This window comes from Choloepus didactylus, chromosome 1, assembly GCF_015220235.1.
Source record: "Choloepus didactylus isolate mChoDid1 chromosome 1, mChoDid1.pri, whole genome shotgun sequence".
Classification (NCBI taxonomy): Eukaryota; Metazoa; Chordata; class Mammalia; order Pilosa; family Megalonychidae; genus Choloepus; species Choloepus didactylus.
Genome location: NC_051307.1, coordinates 141,229,513 through 141,238,826, shown reverse-complemented (window position 1 = coordinate 141,238,826; position 9,314 = coordinate 141,229,513).

Genomic DNA, 9,314 nt, shown 5'->3' with positions numbered 1-9,314 from the left:
CCAAGCATTCGAGAAAGAATTAGTACCAATCCTGCTCAAACTCCTGAAAAAAAAAATGGAAGAGGAGGGAATGCTACCTAACTCATTCTATGAAGTCAACATCACCCTAATACCAAAATCAGACAAAGATACCCCCAAAAAAGACAATTATAGACCAATATCTTTAATGAATATAGATGTAAAAATCTTCAACAAAATGCTCACACACAGAATCCAGCAGCGCATTAAAAGAATTATACACCACAACCAGGTGGGATTTATTCCAGGTATGCAAGGCTGGTTCAACAAAGGAAAATCAATTAATGTAAAACACCACATCAATAAATCAAAGCAGAAAAACCACATGAGCATCTCAATTGAAGCAGAAAAGGCATTAGACAAAATTCAACATCCTTTTTGATAAAAACACATCAAAGGATAGGCATAGAAGGGAACTTTCTCAATATGATAAAGGCAATATATGAAAAACACACAGCTAACATCACACTCAATGAGGAAAGACAGAAAGGTTTTCATCTAAGATCAGGAACAAGACAGGGATGGACACTATCACCATTGTTATTCAACATTGTGCTGGAAGTTCTAGCTAGAGCAATAAGTCAAGAAAAAGAAATAAAAGGTATCCAAATTGGAAAGGAAGAAGTAAAACTTTCACTCTTTGCAGATGACATGATTCTATATGTAGAAAATCCAGAAAAATCTACAGCAAAGCTGCTAGAACTGTTCAATGAATACAGCAAAATGGCAGGCTACAAGATCAACATGCAAAAATCTGTAGTATTCCTATACACAAGTAATGTGCAACAAGTGGAGGAAATCAAGAAAAAAAATTCCATTTACAATAGCAATCTAAAGAATCAAGTATTTAGGAATAAACTTAACCAGGGTCACAAAATACCTATACAGAGGAAAATACAAGAAACTACTAAAGGGAATTGAATAGGACCTAAAAAATGGAAGAACATACCATGTTCATGGATTGGAAGACTAAATATAGTTAAGATGTGAATTCTACTTAAACTGATTTATAGATTCAAAGCAATACCAACTAAAATCCCAACAACTTACTTTGCAGAAATAGAAAAACCAATAACCAAATTTATCTGGAAGGGCAAGGTGCTCCAAAGAGCCAAAAATATCTTGAGAAAGAGGAACAAAGTGGGAGGTCTCACTCTACCTGACTTTGAAATATATTACAAATATACAGTGGTCAAAACAGCATGGTACTGGCATAAGGATAGATATACCAACCAATGGAATTGAATTTAGTGTTCAGAAATAGACCCTTGCATCTGTAGACAATTGATCTTTGATAAGGCATTCAAGCCAAAGCAACTGGGACAGGGAAGTCTCTTCAATAAATGGTGTTTGGAGAGCTGGATATCCATTTCCAAAAGAATGAAAGAGGACTCCTATCTCACACCTTATACAATCATTAGCTCAAAATGGATCAAAGACCTAAACATTAGAGCTAAAACCGTAAGACTCAGAAGAAAATGTAAGGTGATACCTCAAAGATTTTGTGACAGGAGACCCTACACCCAAAGTGTGAGGAAACCAAAGAACAAATAGACAAATGGGATCTCCTCAAAATTAAACACTTTTGTACATCAAAGGACTTTGTCAGAAAAATAAAAAGGCAGCCTAAGCAATGGAAGACAATATTTGGAAACCATATGTCAGATAAAGGTTTAATATCCTGAATATTTAAAAGGATCCTACAACTCAACAACAGAAAGTAAACAACCCAATTAAAAATTGGGCAAAATACATGGACAGACATTTTTCTGAAGAGGAAATACAAATGGCTCAAAAACATATGAAAAAGAAAATGCTCAACTTCACTCCCTGTTAAGGAAGTGAAAATCAAAACCACAATGAGAAATCATCTCACACCTACCAGAATGGCCATTATCCAAAAAACAGAAAATTACAAGTGCCAGAGAGGATGTGGAGAAAGTCACACACATTCACTGTTGGTGGGAATGTAGAATTGTGCAACCACTCTGGAAGACAGTGTGGCAGTTCCTCAGGAAGCAAAGTATAGATTTTCCATATGACCCAGCTATTCCATTACTAGGTATAGACTCAGAGGAATTGAAAGTTAAGACATGAATGGGCATTTGTAAACCAATGATTATTACAGCATTATTCACAATTACCAAGAGATGGAAACAGCTCAAATGTCCATCAACAGACAAGTGGATAAACAAACTATGGTACATACACACAATGGAATATTATTCAGCTTTAAGACAGAAAAAAGACACAGAACATATAATAATGTGGATGAACCTTGAGGACATTATGTTGAGCAAAGTAAGCCAGAAACAAAAGGACAAATGTTGTATGGTCTCACTAATATAAACTAACATCAATGAGCAAACTTTGAGAGTTAAAAGCTGATAACACAGACTATCAGGAGATAGAAAGAGGGTAGAGATTGGGCATTTGATGCTGAAGGACTATAGAATGTTCAGCAGGATTGACTGTATAGATCCAGAAATAGATAGCATAATACTGTGTAATGGTAGCACAATACTGTAAGTACAATGAACAAAGATGTCTGTGAGTAAAGCTGAAAGAGGTGAGCTAGGGGCATGCATGACACCAGAGGTAAAGATAGACAATAAAGACTGGGACTGTATAACTTAGCAAAAACTGGAGTGGTCAGTGATTGTGACTAAATGTACAAATATAAAAATTTTCTTACATGTGGGAGAACAAATGAATGTCAACAATGCAGAGTGTCAAAAAAGGGATGGCATTGGGGAAAAAACATAATCAAAGCAACTGGAGTCTATGGACAACAGTAACATTGTAATATGCTTCCATTAAATGTAACAAAGCCAATATACCAAAGCTAAATGTGTATGAAAGGGTGATATAAAGGGGGTATATGGGATTCTTGGTAGTGGTGGTGTTGTCTGACCCTACTATTATATTGTATAGTATGATATTTTAGTTTAATTTTTATTACCATTTTTATCATTTATTTTAAAAACTTTTTTTGTGGTAATCAGTATGTTCAAGTGCTGATTGTAGTGATAATGCACAACTATATGATGATACCATGAACGATTTAGTGCATACTGTGGTTAATTGTATGGTATGTGAATATAGCTATATAAAATTGCAGGAAAAATATAAATAGGGATAAAAGTGCTGGAGAAAACATGGAGAGAGGGATATACCTATTTACTGTTGGTGAGGAGCAGAATGGTGTAAACTTTCTGGAATAAAGTATGGTGGTTACACAAGAAGCTAAGTCTGTGGGTGCCATAAGGTCCTGCAACCTCATTATGGGGTATATACTTGGAAGATCTGAGAGCAGGGACATGAATGGACATTTGCACACTGGTGTTTATGGAGGCAGTACTCATGATTTGCAATGGGTGGAGGTGGCCTAAGGGTAGATTGACTGAGGAACAGAATGGTGAACTGTGGTGTAGCCATACAATGGAATATTAAACAACTGTGAGGTGTGAAGCTGTGAGGCACATAATGAGGTGAATGTATCCTTTAGGCAGCATTTTGAGAGAAGTACACCAGAAACAAAGGCAAACACTTTAATGCCTCACCAATATGTACTAACTACAATGTATAAACTCAGAATTGAAGCTTAGAGCACAGCTTATCAGGGGAATGCTTGTTGTAACTGTCCCTAGATTGTAAACTCTGACAGCAGTCACATCTATTCCTGAGTTCTAATGGTTATCTCCACATTCTGAGATGCTGAGCTCCTTGTGTATAACCTGATCGGTCTCTGTAACTTTGGTATCTGTGTGACACCTGAAACTCAGAGCTAGATCTCGGCAGATGTGAATGTCAGTATTAGCGCATATGGCAACTATTTAAAAAGCTGAAAAAGAGTCCAGACTTCATTTAGGGACATGAATGAAGCAGATCTGGTTAGGACTAGGGCAAATTGGGCCAAACGGTAAAGGACGATACTGTGTTCTAAAACTTCAATTCCCATGTAAGACCAAGGGAAGAGATGTTTATTTGGTGCATGATCAATATTTTCTAAACAATTTAACTTGTACAGTCAGTTTGTTCAGACACCATAATTACATGGAACTTTGAATAAAAAGTGAGACCTGGTAGGTTTGTACAGGTTAGTGTAAAATAGCAACACATCTTAAAATAATTTGGGCAGAGAATAAAAATATATATGCATGGTCCCCCTGAGGAGCTGGGGAAAATACGGAAGTGTTGGACTTCCTCACTTGGACTGATGGTTATGTTCTCACAAACATTGAGGACTGGCGGTTTGATGTGCTGAGCCCTCTGTCATGGGACTTGCACTTATGAAGCTCGTTACTGCAAAGGAGAGGCTAAACCTGCTTACAATTGTGCCTAAGAGTCTCCCCTGAGTGCCTCTTTGTTGCTCAGATGTGGCCCTCTCTCTCTAGCTAAGCCACCTTGGCAGGTGAACTCACTGCCCTTCCCCCTATGTGGGACCGGACTCCCAGGGGTGTAAATCTCCCTGGCAACACAGGACATGGCTCCCAGGGATGAATCTGGACCCAGTATCATGGGATTGAGAACATCTTCTTGACCAAAAGGGGGATGCGAAATGAAATGAAATGAAGTTAGGAGTAAATACCTGAAACTATCAAACTGAAACCCAGTAGCCTTGACTCTTGAAGACAATTGTATAACAATGTAGCTTACAAGGGGTGACAGTGTGATTGTGAAAACCTTGTGGATCGCACTCCCGTTATCCAGTGTATGGATGGATGAGTAGAAAAATGGGGACAAAAACTAAATGAAAAATAGATGGGATGGGGGGATGATTTCAGCGTTCTTTTTTACTTTTATTTTTTATTCTTACTTTTATTCTTTCTGGTATAAGGAAAATGTTCAGAAATAAATTGGGGTGAGGAATGCACAACTATATGATGGTACTGTGAACAGCTGATTGTACACCATGGATGATTGAATGGTATGTGAATATATCTCAACAAAACTTAATTTAAAATTTAAAAATAAAGAATTACTAGAAAAACCATTTTGTCAGATGGGGCATATTATAAGTTTTTAAATTCTCTTTAGGTGCAGTGCAGTAAATTTATATAGATTGAAACAACTTAATTCAGTAAACATTTGTTATAAGGGACCTACTATGTATAAAGCCTGGCAGATGGTAACTTATCAGCTATTAAGGACAGAAGTATAAAAGGTTAAAATGGAGCCTATTGTGACAAATGCTATTATTGGAAAGGAAGTACTCTTTTATGTGGACCTTGGACAGTTTATTCTTTTCTTGTCAACCTCTTCACTTTGAGTTTCTGAGAATAAAGTCTTCATCCCATTTTATCCAAAAAAAAAAAAAAAAAAAGAGTACAGCAATACTCTTAGCAGTACAGTTTCCAGCCTACCAGCCTGCCCTGAAGATTTCAGACTTGCCATCACCCACAATCACATGAACTAATCCCTTTAAATAAATGCATAAATAATCTTATTTATTCTGTTTCTCTGGAGAACCCTGATTGATGCAAATTTTTATGTCAAAACTATCAAACTGTACATTTTAAATATATGCAGTATACTGTATATCAATTATACCTCCAAACAGCTGTTTTTAAAAAAATTCACAGAAAAACTTCACAGCAAGGTACAGTTTCCACCACTATTAATCTGTCCCACCAATGTATTTGTATTTTGACTTTGGTTTTCTTCTCATTTTCACTACAGGTTTATTTAGAAGGTAAAGTCCAAATTCATTTTTAAAAAATGTTTTATTACCCACTCATACTCAGAAAGTTTGTTCTCATGAAACTACATTTTTAGCAGCTTTGCCTTACTGTCTAAAGCTTTGTCTTACTGAGGTCAGACAACCAGTGTCTGGTCAAAGTTGAATCATATGCAAATGAAAGATACTGTCTGAACTTGTTGGCTGTCTTTATTAAATTGGCTCATCAAATATAACTCATATCACTCAGAATATGAAAAACTTGGTTTGACCAAGGCAAGAGAAAACCAACTAAATTGGACAATTATGCCTCCTGATGTCACATCAATATAATTAAAATCACATTAAATGTTTTTAAAAGAGATAAACAGCCATTTTTGGCATTAACTTTCTGAAGGATTTTCTAACCTATAAAACCCCCTCTAACAACCAGTACGTTTTTGAAATAATGGTAATTGTAATTGTGAAATAATACTAATGGTTTACACTAGTGTTATACGTTTTATAGTCTTTTATAATTTGCAACAACTTTTTTCTAACTTTATCACATTAGAGAATGAGTGGTGGGTCTATGTAAAGCCCTTTGAGTTTTGTGACAGAAGGCAATACAATTGGACACAACTTGTTTCTCTATCTGACACTCATATGAACTGTTGTCCTTGTGTAATTCTTACATTGTTAAATATCCAAAAGTCTTTCTAAACAAGACCTAATCAAATAGAAAACACCAATCAAAACATAAAACACACTTCATGGAGTCTTTAGAGGATAAAATCTCACATACCTTTATTTCTAAATAAACTTTTAATTTTACAATACTTTTAGATTTACAGAAAAATTGCAAAGATGGTACAGAGAGTTCTCATATCTCCTGCACCCAATTTCCCAATTGTTAGCCTCCTATATTATTGTGGTACATTTGTCACAACTAATAATCCAGTATCAATACATTATTATTAACTAAACTCCATATGTTAGTCAGATTTCATTAGTTTTTTTGTTTTGTTTTTGTTTTATTTTTTTCCCATTATGTCCTTTTGCTGTTACAGGATCTAATCTAGGATACATGTTACATTTAGTTGTCATGTATCTCTGTAGTTTCTGGTCTCTGACAGTTTCTCAGATTTCTTTGACTTTCATGACCTTGACCGTTTTGAAGAACACTAGCCATGTGTTTTGTAGAATGCCCCTCAGTTTGGGTTTCTCTCACATTTTCTCTCTCAGATTGGGATTGTGGGTTTATGGGAGGAAGATCACCGAAGTGAAATGCCATTCTTATCACAACCAATCAGTATCTATGGCCTCATATCATGCGAGCAAATGATTTATCACTGATAATATCAACCTTGACTACCCAGCTGAGATGGTGTTTGTCAGGTTTCTCCACGGTAGAGATTTCTCCCCCTTTCCACACCCTACTCTTTGGAAGCAAGCACGAGGTATTATTAAGGGGTGGAGAGTTAAGTTCCACCTCCTTTTGGGAAGGGGAGGATATATAAATTATTTGGGTTTTTTCTGTACAGATTTGTCTCTTTCCCCCATTTACTTATTTATTCAATCACTTTAGATCAGTATGGATTTACTGATATTAATTTCATACTTTGGTTTATAATCCAGTACTTTTTTTATTTCACTGCTCAAATTGTTCCAGCTTTGCCACTGGGAGCTCTTTCAGGTTGGCTTCTGTGTCCCTTTCACATACTCTCTTGGTTTTATTTATTGAGCTTTTTTTTTTTTTTTTTTTTTTTTTCGAATTTTTAAATTTCTGGCACTATTATGCTCTAGGCTCTTCTTGTATGTTGCTTGCCCCAGCCTAGAATCAGTCATTTCTCATACAGGAGAATGATGTTACAGACCAAAATTTCCTTTATTTTTATAATCCAACATCTTTGTCATGTATTGCCACTGGTATTTCCAAGTGTGCATTGGAATAAATGGAATAATGTCCTACCATGCTCTAGAGACTGGAAAAAAAATTGAAATGAGTAATGGCTTTTCTGAAATACAATAATGGATTTCTACCATGATTCATTTTGTGTTCTTTTATAATCATTTCTCTTTGTCCTTTGAGGTCCTTGAGTAGTTTACAGTCAAATCAGAATTGAAAAACAAAAACGCTTTTCAATAAATTGTTAGCTCTAACTTTAAGCCGAGGTTTCTAAGCTTAATTTTTCACTCTACCTTCCCTGCAGCTGTGTTCCCTCACTTTTATTTCCTGTTCTCCCGATGTTCTGATATCTGGGGATGATTTAAATCATGGAGTTTAAATATGAAAATACAGAGAGATAGAAATGTCTAATGCAATCTCAATAACAAATATGTTGAACTTTGAAATACTTTGTAAAACTGCATTGCCAGTCACATATAAAACTACCAAAAAAATCTGCAGTTTCAAATAGTCTCAAGAGCTTCCCATTTCATACATTTAAGTGTGGGTTGGAGAAAAAAGTCCAACAGATACTTCCATCTAAAAGAGATAAAAATTTTTGAACACTTCTCTTAAGAACAATTTTCTGAAATACTTAGGTATATTTGAAGTTATAAAAGAGCCTTTGACAAGAAAGGTAATTTAAACCAACACTGTAGAGTGATGTATTTTAAAAATTACCTGGAAATCAGAGGATTTTAGCTCCAAAATCCCTTGGAAATCCAACAAAACTCAAAAATGAGAATATGAGGTAAGTTTTCATTTTGAGTCCATTGCTTCATTGTGAACATGGTACTTTAGAACCATAAATTTCTGGTGCATAAAGAGACCTTTGAAATCACATAGGCTCATTTTATAGAAGAGGGAATCACTTGTAAGACCATGTAGAATATGCTATTTTTAGTTTGTGTGTAGAGGAAGATTTGTGAAATGACTATAAAATAGAATCAAAAAATGTTGATGAGTAGAGTGATCACAGCAATCAATTTACATAAGAAATAAAATTATATTAAAGCAGCATTCAATTTTTCCTCAAAATATGTATTACTTTTGGTAGAAATGTATTGTTTTCAATCACAAAGTCCTAGATCTGCTTATCTGCTATGCATACACTAGATAATTCTCAACCATCATAATTAATTTTTTGAGATCTCATTATTTTTAGCTCTATCAAAATATGATGTAGCTTTTTTGTTTTTTTTGTTTGTTTGTTTACAAAAGCACTGCAACAGAAGCCTATAGGCCTAAATCATAGACTCATCTCGGCAAATAACTTCCATGTGCTCTTGAGCAAGTCACTTAACATAGCTCTGCCTCAGTTTCCTTTTCTGTAAAACAAAGGAGTGAATCTAAAGAACTCTTACATCTTTAACATTCAATGATTCCATTATTTTTATTTCTACTTTCAAGAAATTACTTCATATTGTTTGTGCCTATGTGTGTATATATATATATATATATATATATATATATATATATATGACTAGTTTGTCATCCCTTTATGATTTTTCTTTCTGGAATTCCATTGTCTCTATAATGAGAGTAGCTATCATTTAAAGAAGGAAATCATCCAAAATAAAGAACTTGGATTCTAGAATATGCAATTTTGCATTCATGTTCTTTGCTTGTTTTCACATTCACATTACACTGCTGAAATGCAGCCAATTGCAATGCCAGGACTGCACGAGG